We start from the raw sequence: 15,540 nt of genomic DNA on the forward strand, positions 1-15,540 counted from the left end.
TTTTGCTCTTCTGTTTTCTTTTCATATTAGTATCACTGGGATTTTGGTGGGAATTATATAACACTTATAGGTCAGTTTTAAAGAAAATTTACATTCTTATTTTATTAACTCGGTCCACAAACATAGTATCTTTCTCTGCTTACTTAGTTTTTTATTTCTTTCCTGAGTATTTTGTAGTTTCCAGCATACAAAGCGTACACTTTTTTTTTTTCTTTCTGTAGATTTATACCTAGGCCTTACAAGCAGTTGTAAGTGGCTATTATGTTGTAAGTTTGCCTTTTAATTGTTCATTGTTAATGTATACCAATATAGTTGATTTCTGGGGATACACATTGTATTCTGAGACTTTCGAAAACTATTTAAATAGTTCTGTGAGTTTTCAGTGTCTCATGAGCACAGTCCATTTTCATTCCTTTTCCGTGTGTATGCCATTTTCTTGCCTTACAGCTCTTGCTAGCTATTTTCAGATCTCAAGATGTAGTCAGTCTTTGATCATGAGGGATGTGTTGGCTGAATGGTTTTTGTAGGTGCTATTTATCAGTTCCCTTTCTAGTTCAAGTAGATTAAAATTTATCATGATTGGGTCTTAGACAATGCCATATACTTTTTATACATCATTAACTGATTATATAGTCTTTAAACAGGTAACTTCCGTTTAAAAACATTACAGTGTATAGAATAGATTTATGAAAACAAAACAAAGATGTAAGCAAAGAAAATGACTGAGAAGTCATTGAAAATGATTGCAATGATCCAGATGAGAGGCAATAATGGCTGGAACCAGGGTAATAACAGTAAAGGGTGAGAAAAGGTCAGATTTTGGATGTGTTTCAAGCCCTGTGTGGGTAGGAACTGCTGATGAATCGTATGTGAGGCATGAAAGGGAATTCAAGAATGACTCCCAAGGGGTTTGGCCAAAGCAGTTGGAAGCATGGAGCTGCTGTTGACTGAGTTGGGAAGAGGAGGGAAATGGCAAGTAGAGACTGGGCTAGGCAGTCAGCTTGCTTTTGAACACATTAGCTCTGAAATGCCTTCTAGACTGAGAATTCATAAGATCAACTAGGCAATTCATTAAATATTTAAAATGGAATTTAGGCATGAGATTGAGGCTAGAAATAAAAATTTGTCAGCTGAGGAAATACAGATTTGTTATGAATTGTAATTTCTTTCTGTTTAGTATACTTTGTACAGTAGCAAAATAGTTTGCAAAAGTGTAAATTGGTTCTGTTTATCAACAAACAGTTGGATATATGGTGTTAAGAACACCAGAAATCATACAGTTGGGAGATTATTTTGAGGATGGATATTTTAAAGATTACATTTATTTTGAACCATACTTATTTGGTAGATGAGTGGTTCTAATATTAGTCACCAAATAATAGTTCTTTATTAATAATTCAGAGCTTTGTACAAGCCTTTATAAACTGAAGTAGTCCTCGTAAGTATTTTGAAGAGCTTGACATGAGTAAGTCCTCAGATGGTATTCTGACAGCATTTACAAGTGATGAATCCATGATGAACAGGTACAGTGAGTTTGATGCCAGTTCTTTTGTGATTTCATGCAGCTGTCTTAGGGCTTCCATTGCTGTGAACAGACAACATGACCAAGGCAACTTTTATAAGGACCGAATTTAATTGGGACTGGCTTACAGGTTCGGAGGTTTATCATTAGGTGGGAGCATGGCTGTGTCCAGACAGGCATGGTGCAGGAGGAGCTGAGAGCTCTACATATTGATCTGAGGGCTGCTAATAGAAAACTGGTCTTAGAAAATTAGAATGAGGGTCTTAAAGCACACGAGAATAGTGATATACCTACTCCAACAAGGCCACACCTCCTAGTGGTGCCATACCCTGGGCCAACCATATACAAACCTTCACACTAACTTCCTTGGCTTTGTTTTATAAATTTCCTTCCTTCTTACCTTTCCTCTTTTGCATTCCCTACATCAGTACCCAAAGTCAATACCAGTCAACTCTAAAATCCCTTGATTCTCATAGGAACAATATGATAGGGCCCAGTTTGTATGTTGGGCATTTAAGAGGCCTGTTGCTGTTGTAAAGTACAGCTTAGCAAAGCTGTTGAGTAGGACAAGATATCAGCAGAACCAGAACATTAAGGTGGTAATAGTGGGATGGATTCAAGAAACTTGGTGGAGTGATCAGTGATACTTAGCCATTGATTGTGTTAAGATAGAAAAGAGTCAGAGGGAGTACTCGTGAGGTTCTTGGCCTCAGAGCCACACTGCTTACAATGCATTCTTGGGTAGGTGTTAGTGAATTGAGTTTCAGTTAAGTTGTTTAGGCTGTGTATTGTCAGGATGCTTGGTTTACTTGTTCCAGACCCACCCCTTCTCTCCCTCGTCTGAATTCCATTGCTGTTAATCTAAGAGCTTCCCTTTAGGAAAAAGTATTTTCTGTTTAGTCATAGCAAACTGCATAGATTATTATGTGTGGAGAGCAATCCCTTATTTCCTACCCTCATTCCTGTTCTCCTTTTGAGGTCTGCTCTGACCTTTATGAAGATTACCTAGAGACCATTCCAGTGTCATTACTGTCATCTCACCCCACCTCCAGGCCATGGGTAGACTCGTTTTTATAGTTTTATATGTGAAATAAAGATGTTGGAGCTATTTAAAGAAAACTGCAACCACATGCTGTGTTTACAATTCAAATAGTAACCAGCAAATAGGACACCATTCATCTCATATATCACTAGGTGAAATTGCATAAAGTAATTAAAACTACATCGTGTGTGTTAATAGATATATATTAATAAGTGTATATTTTAGTTCCAAGACTATTTCTTTATATTTCATGTTTCTCTACCTTCTGAAATAGGGAACCTTACCTACCTTGCATACTAAACCTTTTTATAGAAGACAGAAATAGTGTTTGCTTCATAGCTTCTGAATGAGTCAAAAATCCAGGTTCTAATCCAAGACCTGCCACTAAACTGTGTAAGAAACTTAGTCCATAGAGTTTAAGTGTGTATTGTGGGTACTTAGAAGACACTTTAAAATGAAGTATTTTCTTTCTACTTTTAAGGTATTCCTTCCCTAATTTACTAACTTAAGTTAATTAATAAATTCATGAGATTCCTTACTGCCCAGTAAATAAGTTTGTGGATTTTTAATGAGTACCTAGGTTCTCATTGGGGTTTTAGAATATCCATTTTAGCTGCTGTCTTGGGTTTACTGCTGTGAAGAAACACCATGACCAAGGGAACTCTTACAAGGATAATATTCAGTTGAGGCTGGCTTACAGGTTTAGAGATTCAGTCCATTATCAAGGCAGGAACATGGCAGCATCCAGGCAGACAGGGTGCAGGAGGGGCTGAGAGTTCTACATCTCCATCTGAAGGCTGCTAGAAGACTGGCTGGCTTTCAGGCAATTAAAACTAGGGTCTTAAAGCCCAAGCCCACAGTGACACACTTACTCCAACAAGGCCACACCTCTGAATAGGGCCATTCCTGAGTCAAGCATATTCAAACCACAACAGCTACTTAGTGGAATTTTGGCTTTCTTGATGTATTTTCTGATATTTGAAATTGTAAAACAAAGGACTGATGTTTGATTCATTAAAAACATTTTACTTATTTTGTACACTTTATATATCAATATTGCATATAGGCAATTTCTAAATTATTTAAGCACATAGTCCATGTCACCAAAAAAGTAAAACAATACAAGAAAAATGATGACTCGTGGTGTTTATTGGTCCACAGGAATATTAGTAATTGTAAGTATAGAGCTTATGAAGACTGAAGCATGGGAGAAGGATTCAAGAAGGTCAGAATAGAGTTGATGATGAAGAAGTAGTTTTAGCATGTGTCAAAAAGGAGAAATTGCATTTTAAGCAAGAACATTGTTCACTGAGGGAAGAAAGGGGTTTGAATATTTTCAGAAAGCCTGAATTGATTCCTAAGGATATAGGGACTGATGGGAAATAAAAGCAGATCAATTTTAAGAAAACAAATAATAATAAATGCTGGCAAGGGTGTGAGCAAAAGGAAATCGTATGTATACTGTTGATGGGAATGTAAGGTAGTCTAGCAACTATGAGAATCAATATGAAATCTCAGAAACCTAAAAAGAGATCTACCATGTGACTCACCCAAACCACTCCAGTATTTGCCCAGAGGCATCCAACTCAAATCACAGAGGTACAACAAAGAAATGAATGGATGAAGAAAATGTGGTGTATGTACACAAATGGAAATGCTTTCTGCTCAAAAGAAAATGGATATAAGTAAATTGAGTTAGTTTCAGAAAGACAAATACCATTTACATTCTCACTTTCAGATGTGATAAAAATACATAAAACCATATATTTTTTTTGTATGTAACATAAAAGTAGATGTAAGACAGTGGTGGGGTCAAAGAGGACTAATGGAGAGAAAAAGGAAGAGGGGACTGGAATGTGTTCAGAATGCACTTGTGTAAACAGTCCCTTCTGTAACAGGGTCATGGACGATGAATATACTCAAGGATTTTTTTTTTTTTTTTTGAAACTTAAAAAAAAAGTAAGTAAATTTAGCAGTAAAAAAAAAAAAAAAAGTAAGTAAATATAGTACAGGTGGTAGATGCTTACCTAGCTTACCTAAGGCCCCAAGCTCAGCATAACATAAGCCATGCATGGCAGTGCACACCTGTATGCCACTGGGGTGGTGGAAGCAAGAGGGTAAGTAAGCTGCCCAGAGAGTTTGAGGTCAGCTTAGGATATATGGGACTCTGCCATTTTTCTTTTAAAGGTACGTTTAATAGATTTTTAATCTAAATCGCATGACCCTAAAGATACCTAAGGATGGATTTGAAGGAGAGGTGCATGCGGAAGTGAAGGGTTTACACTGTAGAGCACAGTATAGTGTTGGCAGTGCTGTTTCTGTTGTGTGAAATATTTTTTTAAAAAGGAATCCACACTACTGCCAGCAAGGCACTGGCAGACAGACTGGCCTGCTCTCAGCCCGACAGACTATGCTCAAATTCCCAGCCATCCACCCCCTGTGGTTAGCTGTCACAAATCCCTGTAACCTGGTAAAATCAAAACTCTAGAGGCTTGTATTTTATCAGTCAGATTTATATTAGTAAATTCTCAACCCACAAAATGTCCTCACAATGGACTCAAAGTTCAATTGATAATAAACACAAACTACACACCTAGATGGGGAAAATTCACCCTGCTTATTATTTAATCATTTATATGACATTCCCAATACTTACAGCTCCTAGGACTGTGCAGTTCTTGCTCCTCTTCCTCTTCTATTGGTTCCATCTTGTCTCCTCCTCTCCTTCCCTCCCTCTCTCTCTCCCTGTACTCTCAGCCCGCCTTCTTTTCCACTGCCCATCACAGGCTTTCACCTTTTCTTGTGCTTGCCCTCACCCGCATATAGATCACGACCATGTTTCTCTATAATTGTTTTCATCTTGTGCTTTTACAGCCCTGTTTTCACTGATTGGCTGCTCTCCTCTTCTCTGGTGTAACCACTCTTAATTCCAGTATTAATATGTATTAGGGCGTGCCACATTGAACCTGACAAATTACATTTTCAAAATAACATAAATGTATTTTATGCATTCAAAACCAAAAGCTACTGAGGAAATCTAGCTTTCTTGACCTCTGATATAGACACCCAAACTGTTTTCTTGGCTTTTTTTCCATGTATAAAATATTAGTTAACAAGCTAAAATGTTACTGTGAGTAATAAGATTTCAATATAGTAGCTAATTATAAAATTATGTTGATTTATCTTCAGTGCTTTCCCTCCTTGGGAGTCTTTAAAGAAGTGAAAGTTCTCCAAGAGAGTTAGTGACAGGGAATCTCTTGTGACATTTTCCCCTTTCTGAGAAATGAACAAATAAAATACTATCTCTTCATTCTGAGTGACACACTTCCATGTAAGTTTTTAACTATTTTGAAAGGAGGTTGTGACATGAACACATCTTTAGTAACTATAAGGAAATGTTTTTCTTAAATTCCTGTGGCTGGTGACACTTGCTTTATACTTGGTAAATGGCAGAGGAGCTGTAATCTGATCTTAGAGCCATATTTGGTAAATAATAATTTTCTGTGAAACCCACAGTTCTATCAGTAAGAGGGAAATTATTACCCATATGTGGTAGAAAGCTACTCTTTTCTTTAACTGTATAAACATCAAGTTATATCATGGATTAATTACTTTCCTGGGTTTGTTGTTTTAAGTTCTGAATCCTAGAGCCAAGTTTTACCAAGACTATCGGCACACATACTGTTGGCAAGGGAGGAAAAAAACCTTGTTTTCTACGAACTGTCTTTGTATCCTTAATGTATATTTTACACCTTTGTTTATCTTCAGCTGTGCAAATTGAACTGTCTCATATGTTCATTCTTGTAGTTATTCTGAAGCCAGTGTTGATAAATCACTTACATCTTTTAAAATGTGATGCACTTTTATTACACCTAGAACTTATTAAACATGGCTGTTGCTTTAGTATTTATGAAATTGAAAGCTTACATTTACCTCCATGTTCAGAGCAGAAATAAAGCAAACAGAAAAGAATATATTTCATTATTTAGTGATGCAAAACAATGTATTTTAAACTCGATGTGCGGCAGGCTTTGGGTGCTTTGTGTGCACAGTAAAATTTCAAAGCAGCCCAGTGTGATAAATAGCCTGTTGTCTACCATTTGGTACAACAGAAACTTTGGGCAGGAAATTTTTAATTCAAGGCCATATTGAAGTGAGATTTGAACTAAATCTTCTGTCTTCTGGGGTTCTTTTCTCTAAAATAAGCCATCACAGAACATAGAAAACATATTTTCCAACAGGAGGGAAAGTATTTTTTTCTGTGCTTTTGCTAGATTGGTATGTATGGGAAGTGCAGGGATTTACTCATTCAGCATTTTACCTGCACTCCTTCACTGTTTCTTCCCGTTACAGCCCTCAGATAAATAGAGCAAAGATTTGTTTACTTAGTGTGGGACTCATTTCTTACAGAAACTTTTAAAGGTCCAGCCTACTGAGAATCGAGTACAAGGACATCATTCCTGGTCTCTAGGAAACTAACTAGGCTGCCACTTTTAATAGCCTACTGTTTGTCTAACTTCTAGAGTTGCCAGCTTGTTTTTGTTTTAATATGGGCCTAAGAAATATTTTTAAAACAAATGAATTTGTCTTGGTACCAGAAAAACACTTCCCAATGTGTTAAGAACCACTTTTTATGACCTGTTATCTGCTACCGCCTTTAAGCATTGGAACTTAAGCCAATGCCTTTACTCCCCGCCTTCTGGAGGCAGAGGCAGACAGATCTCTGAGTTTGAGGACAGCCTGGTCTACAGAGTTCCAGGACAGCCAGGACTACATAGAGAAACCATGTCTTGAAAAGCTAAAACAAAAATAGTTGGAAATTGAAATTCATGTTATTGCTTGAATATATCTAAAATATTTTCAAGCAAGCTTCCAACCGTGGGAAATAGGAGAGCAGTTAAGAGATAACAGGAAACACGAGAGGGAGGAGTAAATAACCTGATGATAAAGAATGTGTAATTCCAAGTTTATCAGTCACAATAGGTCTTACAGCTATTCTGTTACAGTTTGCACTGATCTCAGGCACAGGCTAGTGTTAGGAACCATTGGAGAGTTCCTAAAGGCACCTTTCCACTTCCCAGGATGGGGACTAGTGAGGCTTGGGCACGTGAAGACTACCTACTGAAGCAAATCACTTTCCTTGCAAGCTGTACTGAAGAAGTCTTTTCCTACTTGAATGTTCTCTTTGAGGCTGTAGGACTGTTCCTGCTTTCAGACCTCATGTTGTCTGCTCCACCGTTCTTATTCTGCCTACCTCTAGGTTTACTGTAGTTTCTCTTCTGCTTTCAAGGCTCCAGACCCAGTTCCTGGACCTCCTCTGGAAAAGAAGTATCCAGTAGAGATGAGCTCACTGCAGTTACTTAGTTAAACATTTGTAAACTGCAGATGAGCCAACCAAGGACAGCTACAGTTTGAATTTTTCTATTTCCAGGTATGGGAAAGTTGGGGCACTCCAGCTTAGGCTGTGTGGATCTATAACAACACACAGTTCACAACTTACAGTTCCCTTGCTTTAACCTGAGTGGCGTGGTAATCTCCCTAACATCTAGTAACACATGGCTAGCATTGACTTGTAGCCTAACTTTGCCTGTCTTTCTAGTTAAGCTTGTTTTGTTTGCTAGTGGTAGCAAACTAATGCAAAAATAGTTTAAGAGAAATGATGTGGTGGAAGGGCTATATAGTCAAGTCCTGTAAATGTGTGGAATAGTACACTGGCATTCACTGAAAAGTAAGCATAGAACAGCCATCCTCCTCCAGGGTTCATGTGTGAAGACAGTAATATTGGGGATTACGTGAGTGAAGCAGATTCACTCCCAGTGTCCTTAACTGTTCTGTTTCTGCTACATTCTCCAGTCATTTGAAATGATAGGGTTTATTTATAGATAAAACCAAATATTGTATTTACATGGCATATGTTTCTGAATTCAGTTGTATTTCAATTAACTTGCATATATACGCAAATATATATTACTTGATTGCTTGAAAGATGTATAATATACAGACTCTGCATCTTGATATTTTCTATCAGTTTCTTATATTTAGTAAATTAGATGTCTTACTCCACTAAGAAAAAGACTCAATTTTCCTTAATGTGGCAATACAATAATTTATTTCTTCGTGAAGGCAGTTGTTATTTGGATGAAGGGGAGGAGCACTGAGATGGCTCTGTAGTTAAAGACATGCCCTTGTCACCAGACCTGTTGCTAGGAGTGTGATCATAGAGATCCAAATAGTACAAGGAGAGACCAAACTCTGGAAAGTTGTCCTCTGACCACCACATGTTAATAAATTATATTCGATTTCTCATTTTCATGTATCAGGTTACTTCATTCCTTATAAGTGTTTATGGTTATGCTCTAAGATCAGACAGAACATGAGCTTTTCTAATATTCTAGTTTTCTTTTTTTTAAACCTATAAATAAGGATTTGTTAACATGCTTAGTCCCTGTTTTCTTTTAAAGATATTTATGATCAGGATAAGTTATCTGAAAAATTAAATGAAAGAGGGCACTGGAAAGTAACTTTGTTTCCATAGTAAAATGCTAACATGTTGGAAAGAAAATAAGATACAAAGTGGAAAATACACACAAGGTAGTCAATTATATAATATGTTTGTCTCAGATTTATTGCACTTTCCTTAATCCATAGAAAATGGCAGCACCCACCACAAAACCACAAAACGTCAGTTACTGACTGTGGCTGACCTGCACATTCCTCTAAGAACTTGTAAAGTAGTAAGCAGTGGTCAATATTCATGTCCTTAAGGCGCTGCACTACATGAAGAAATTGGAAAGGGTTTTTGTTCCCTTGGTTGGCTTTGGTTTTTCAAGATAAGAGTTTCTCAATGTAACCTCAGACTGTTCCTGGAAAACTTGCTTTATAGATCAAGCTGGCCTTGAACTCAGATTTTTCTACCCTCCTCTGCCTCCCAAGTAATGAGATCATAGGAAGGTTTCTTCGTAAAAAGAGAAGGCATAAATTGTGCTACTGACTATTAATGTATATTGCTTTTCTTTGAAAAGTTCATTATTCTAAGCCTGTAAAGTTGTCTGGTTTTATATAATACTTAACTTGCTCACTTCAAATTATTAAATGTGTTAGGTTAGACCATAATAGCTAACTTAAAATAATTTAGCATTTGGATAACTGGTTTGGCCTTTTGTTCGATTGGCACCTAATTGATTTTATAGTGTGATTCCATATTATGTCTATGACAGAGTCGATGCTAAAGATTGTTTATAATTTCATCTTTATATTTTGTTTTTTATTGAAACAGGGTCTCTCTAGATAGCCTTGGTTGTGCTATAACTCACTACATAAACCAGGCTGACCTCAAACTCAATTCATCTGCCTCTGCCTTCCAAGGGTTAAGATTAAAGGCATTTGCTACCGTGTCTGGCAGTTCTTATTTATCTTAAATGACAATAGTACTTAAATTTCAGATTTCTTATTTGAATGGCTATAATTCTTTTGTTTCTATCATAGAAAAATAATATTGACAGATAATCTTGTTAAAATTGTAACATCATACATCAAGAAATAAAATTCCAGTAATTTGTTAGAAAATACTAATGGCCTGGGTGTGGCAGCTCATCACTGTAGTCCTAGTGTCTAGCAATGGCAGGTGGAGGGAGGGAGTTGGTGGTCTACGTAAAGAATCTCAGGCCAGCTATTCACCCTGTCTGAATAAGAAGAGGAGGAAAAGAAAAATGTTGACATTTTAAGGCTGATTAGTGGCATTTGTACATTCTTTAAAAATGAATCAAATATTAAGTATTATATTTATATACCATAGCAGCAATGTAACATGGATGCTTAGATTATATAATTCTCTTTTTAGGTTTCAATTGGAAATCTTCATTGAGATCAGAAGAGTCTATAACTTACTATAACTTTAAAAGATGGTAGGTAACATCAACTATTCTGACTGCACTTCAGTTTTTTATGGTAAAGACATTACTTCAAAATAACTCATTCATAATGTCAACCATTCCAAAAAGCAGCATGACTTTCTTATTAGGAAATGCTGGTAGGGAGAGAAATAAACAGCCTGCCTTTCCATTGGACCCTGGAGAGGTTACTGTTCTAACAGCTGATGGTCACGGGGGTGTTGATATGTATCTAGTTCTGTTAAGATTTGATGTATATGTTGCTAAAAATTCCTGAAAGGATCCCTCCCTAAAACAGTGCAGAGCTGATAGGGGCAAAAATGAGATAGGAATACAGCTTTCAAAAACTTAAGTTGTAAATATTTTTTAAAGCTAAGAACCTTTATAGTACAGTTTTATTCATGTTAAAAAAATTAAGAAATGTCCAAGTGATGGTGATTCATGTCTTTAATCCTAAGTACTTGGAAGACAGGAGCAGACAAAGCTCTTGAGTTCCAGGACAGCCTGGTCTACAGAGTAAGTTCTAGGACAGCCAGAGCTACACAGAAAGCTAATCTTGGGGGGGGGGGGGGGGTGGGAGGGATTCAGAAATAAACAAAAGTAATAATGTGTAAATGCTGTAAGGAATATTTTACTTTGCCTCAAGCAAGACCTAAAATTTGCTTGTGAAATTGAACTTTATGAATTACTGAACAAAAAGTTCTGAAACCAAAGAAAGAAAACTGTAACACAGGGTGTGGCTAGTGCAGTGCCTAAAGAGGGTTCCAGTCCTCTTAAGCTAGAGTTACGGGTGATTAAGAGCCATCCCAACATGGGTATTGAAACTGAACCTGGGTTCTCTGAATTAGTGTAAATTCTTAACTACTAGCCATTCCTGTGTCCCAACCATATACTTTTAAAGTACTTAGTATACGCAGTGAATAAGATAGTCTTGCCACTTTGAAATGGTGAAACTGATGTTTTTGTGTCAAAATTTCTTGATGGCAGTCAGGGATTGGTCCTGAGCAGTGGAATTGCATTGTTAGAAGTAGGTAGCACAAGTCCACTGCAGCTTTCTAGCCTCTTGAATGCTCTGCTTCTTCTATACAGCAGCTTCCCACTACTCTCCCAGCTTAGCATTTCACAGTCTCCAGAAAGTCACCCCAGAGTCAGTTTTCGAAAATACTTAAATGGACTCCTTGCCTTCTTGTCCATAAACTGAGGGAGAATCCTAATGTGTTTGAGAAGGGAAATGTATTTATTTTCTTTATATTATTGTTTGATATTCAGCAGGTACATATTTTTCTTTGTTAAAATAATTAAATGTTTTACAATTAAATTCACAGTTTATAAGGATGAAACAATAACCCCTGCACTTAGGAGTTTGAGGCAGGCAGATCATAAGTTCAAAGGCAGCCTGGGATATATAGCAAGATCTTGCCTCAAAATTTTTTCAGTTTTTATGTAATATTAAAGCTCTACTTAAGTGTAACTCTGGATCTCTAATAAAACCTACCCTACAAGTGAGGTTTCACTGGCCTCTTCTGTCATAGCAACTGCACACCCTTATATGGGTTCCCTTTCCTTGGCTTCTCCTTTCTTACCCACACATCCTCATCATTTCCAGAGTTGACCTCTTTATGGTCTTGTTTCATCTCTAACAATATTCATAAAGCTGAACTTGATGAGTTTCCAACTCCCTCAGTGAAGATCCATTTGAATACATAGTACAGTTTATACAACTTCTTGAGTACTTGGGCACAGGCTTACATGCTGAAGGGATCTGTGTTTCGCTGTCCCAGTTTTTCTAGCATACATTAATCATTTGTTCTATGAAGACTGAAAAAGAGCACCTCAAAGATTAATCAACTTCAAAATTCTGCAGCCTGGGGAGCAGGAAGCCCTGATTGCTTAAATTTGGTTCCTTTCAACTTTGTGAGAACCCACAATATTCAAAATAAATAATCATTGTTGCTACCTGTATATACCTTTTTGCTCTAAGCTAGACAGGCTTAATAATATAATTAACTTACAGTGTATAATCCTGTAAACTTGAGTTTTTATGTTTTATAAAAATAAAATGATAGTATTACTATTTTATTGATATTTGATTTTTTTTGGTTGTCATTGTCATCTTAACATGGATTATCCATTTGAGTCTCATGACAGTTGAATACTCTTATCATCATTTTAGACATTATGATAACTAGAGTATTAAAATTAAATGATTTGCCAAAGAGGACAGTTCAAAAATCCTCAGTTTTACTTAGCAACTACTGTGTGTCAAATATATGTGTTTATATATGTTAGTTACTTCATTTAGTTTGAGATGAGATATAGTATTCTTTACTTCCATTTTTAACTATTGATATATTTTTTTCCTTTTTGTTTCTTTACCCTTTTTAACTTAAAAAAAAAAAAAAAACAACTTTAGAACCTAAATTGAATAGTGTTTCTTTTAGGATATTCTACTTTTTAGGAAATCTTTGTCTCAGCTAACATTGCTACCTTCTTTTATATTGCTTTAATATAAAAGAAAATACTTCTCATGTTTACAGTGTGTAGATTAAGAATTTTAAGTTCTGGGGGAGCTTGGGTGAATGGCCCAGTCTGAGTTCAGTACCTAGAACACATATATAAACATGCTAAGCATGGTGGTGTGCTTAAAATCCCAGTGGTGAGGAAGCAGACAGGTGGATTCCATAGGCTAGAACGGCTGCAGTTCCAGGCTAATGAGAGGCTGTGTTTTCATTGCTGTGTCTGTAGGGCAGCATTTCCCTCAGGTCTCTACATAAGATAGTTACCAATTTATGGTGGTGTTCCAGTGAAGTCTGGAAGATTCTGTGTCTTGTTCATCTCCTCTACTTCCTGTGCTCTGTACTACACATTAAAGTAGTAAACAGCGTTCTGTGAACATATTCCAATATTCCACCATAGTCTTTAGCAGTACTATTAAAGGATACTTAAGTGGTAACTGACAGGCAAGTGACACCACGTTTTCAGATAGGCTTGGCTTGGTTTTTGAGACAGGGTTTCTCTGTGTAGCCCTGGCCGTCCTGGAGCTCACTCTGTAGATCAGGCTGGTCTCAAACTCAGGGATCCACCTGCCACTCGAGTGCTGGGATTAAAGGTATGTACCCAACATGCCTGACTCATAGATTTCTTAAGATTGGAATTACTAAATTTGTTCTTGTTCCTCAACTTGAGCATAGTACCCTGTAAGAATTCTGTTGCATATTTCCTGCTAACCAGAGGTCATGGTTCCTCCACTTTGCAGCATTGCTCTTCACTGAGTATTTTAGAAAGAACTGAGGCAGGAGGATTGCCCCAAGTTCAAAACTACCTTGGGCTAGAGTGTGAGCCCTGTCTATAAATGCTATTTTGCTGGCCATAGGTGTCATTTCTCAGGTGGTGTTTAGATTTTGTCCCTGGTTTTTAACAGTTAAAGAATATTGAGCCTTTTGTATGGTTTTTCTTAAATAAGTAAATTTGCATCATTTACTAACTTGAGAAAATGTTAATCACAATTCCATCAGGTTTGTTTGTTTTTATCCACCTACTTACCACGTACTGTAGTTTCTGATCTCTAATTACAAGGACATTAAAGCTGGTACTTGAAAGGGTCTGGAAGCCCCGCTCCACTCACTCATAGCTCTGTCCACCTTCTAGATTGCTTTATTGTCTCCTCTTTCTACTCTAAATAAGCATGTCCAATGCAGTTCTGTTCCACATATTTTAGTTCTTAAATAGAAAAGTGCTATATACAAATTTCATGTATATGAATACAAAAATATATTCTACTTATTTTATTAGAAGTCCAAGTATATTCACCCTTGCATTTATCAGATACTTTCAAGTTCATATTGCTAATTCCAATAGCTAAGTCATTTTGGGTTTGTTCTCCATTGGTTGCCTTTTTCTTAAGTATGGTTTAGTTTTTCCTGTTTGATTTTAATCATTTAGGATATAATTAAGAACAGGGATGGTTTATAGAAAGTCTGGATTTTTTTATGTTCCCCCAGTGGATAGTGGTACTTAGTTTGTTTTAGGGGACAGGTAACTATGCTGAAACCAAACTACAAGCCCCTGAATCTCAGATGGGTTATTTTAACCTTAACCTGGCTCTTCCAAGTGTCTCTCTCATCTAAGTAGTTCAGAGAGCAAACCTAGTGTACAGTGTAAGTACTACACAAGATGAGCCTTCCAACCCGGGTCTCTTTCTTCATGACCTGCTCTGTCCTCTCAGAAAGTGGGCATAAAGTATAGTCGCACGTTTGAATAATGTTCCTCATTTGTGTCCTCATTGTCTAGAAAAGCAAGCATGCTGTGCATGTTTTAATAATGGAGGAGATTAGAATTTGTTTTCATTCATCTTTAATGAAGGTGTTTCATTTAGATGTTTACTTTTTCATTCCTGATACTGAGTGTAAATTATTTTTTCTAAGTTTAAGTCATTTGAAATGTGCTTTAGAAACTGTAATGTGAAAAAAAAAAACTTCACAGTAAAATTTTCATCTAATGATGTTGCATCCTTTGTGAGCCTAGATTTGGTCTAGTCTTGGGAATATAGTAGTTAACCTCCGAGGTCTTGATCCCTAGAGGTCATTTATAAACATCACAGGAAAAAAGTAGTATGTGGATGTGATTTAAAAAAAAAAAAAAATGGGCAGAATGATGAGGGAAGCTGTTTTCAGTGGATGGTATTTGATAAATGAATGTATGGAAGTAAATGAGAGCCTTCAAGTATCTGAGGGAATGTTAAGGAGGGCAGTTAAGTTCAAAATCCTCAGAGAAGATACCAGAAGCCCATTAGCCACTGGGGAGAATAGGAATGTGGTAGTTACCGAGGCCTTGTGGTATGCAGTTTTGAGCCACAGGAGTGGGAGTATGGCTGCTCCTGTGTACTGTTGACAATGGTAGCTTATGGGGAAAGACTGAAGGTGTAGGACACAGGGAAACTGACACAGAGAACAGCGAAGGTAGAGAGGGGGCCATTAGGAGACTTACAGTCATAGCTAAGTTGGAGTAAGGTGGCCAGAAAAAAGCAGTAGGGGTGAGAAAGAATTGTCAGATACAAAGTACATTTGCAACTAAACACAAACATGGGA

General features: G+C 36.9%; 1 protein-coding gene across 6 annotated transcripts in view; it reads left to right on the plus strand.

Annotated features, from left to right (window-relative positions):
* TAB2 (TGF-beta activated kinase 1 (MAP3K7) binding protein 2) overlaps positions 1-15,540 on the plus strand; it is a 48,623-nt gene that overhangs the window by 11,402 nt on the left and 21,681 nt on the right. For 4 of the 6 annotated variants that reach the window (XM_080941964.1, XM_080941967.1, XM_080941969.1 and 1 more), the window contains exons 2-3: positions 7,855-7,995; positions 10,405-10,468. The exons of 1 other annotated variant lie outside the window; for it this stretch is intronic. The gene's annotated coding sequence lies outside the window, so the exon portion shown is untranslated. The remainder of the gene's footprint in view (positions 1-7,854; positions 7,996-10,404; positions 10,469-15,540) is intronic. One more of the 6 variants, XM_080941965.1, reaches the window with a different exon arrangement.

This window comes from Micromys minutus (assembly GCF_963924665.1).
Source record: "Micromys minutus genome assembly, chromosome: 30".
In the NCBI taxonomy this organism is placed as follows: Eukaryota; Metazoa; Chordata; class Mammalia; order Rodentia; family Muridae; genus Micromys; species Micromys minutus.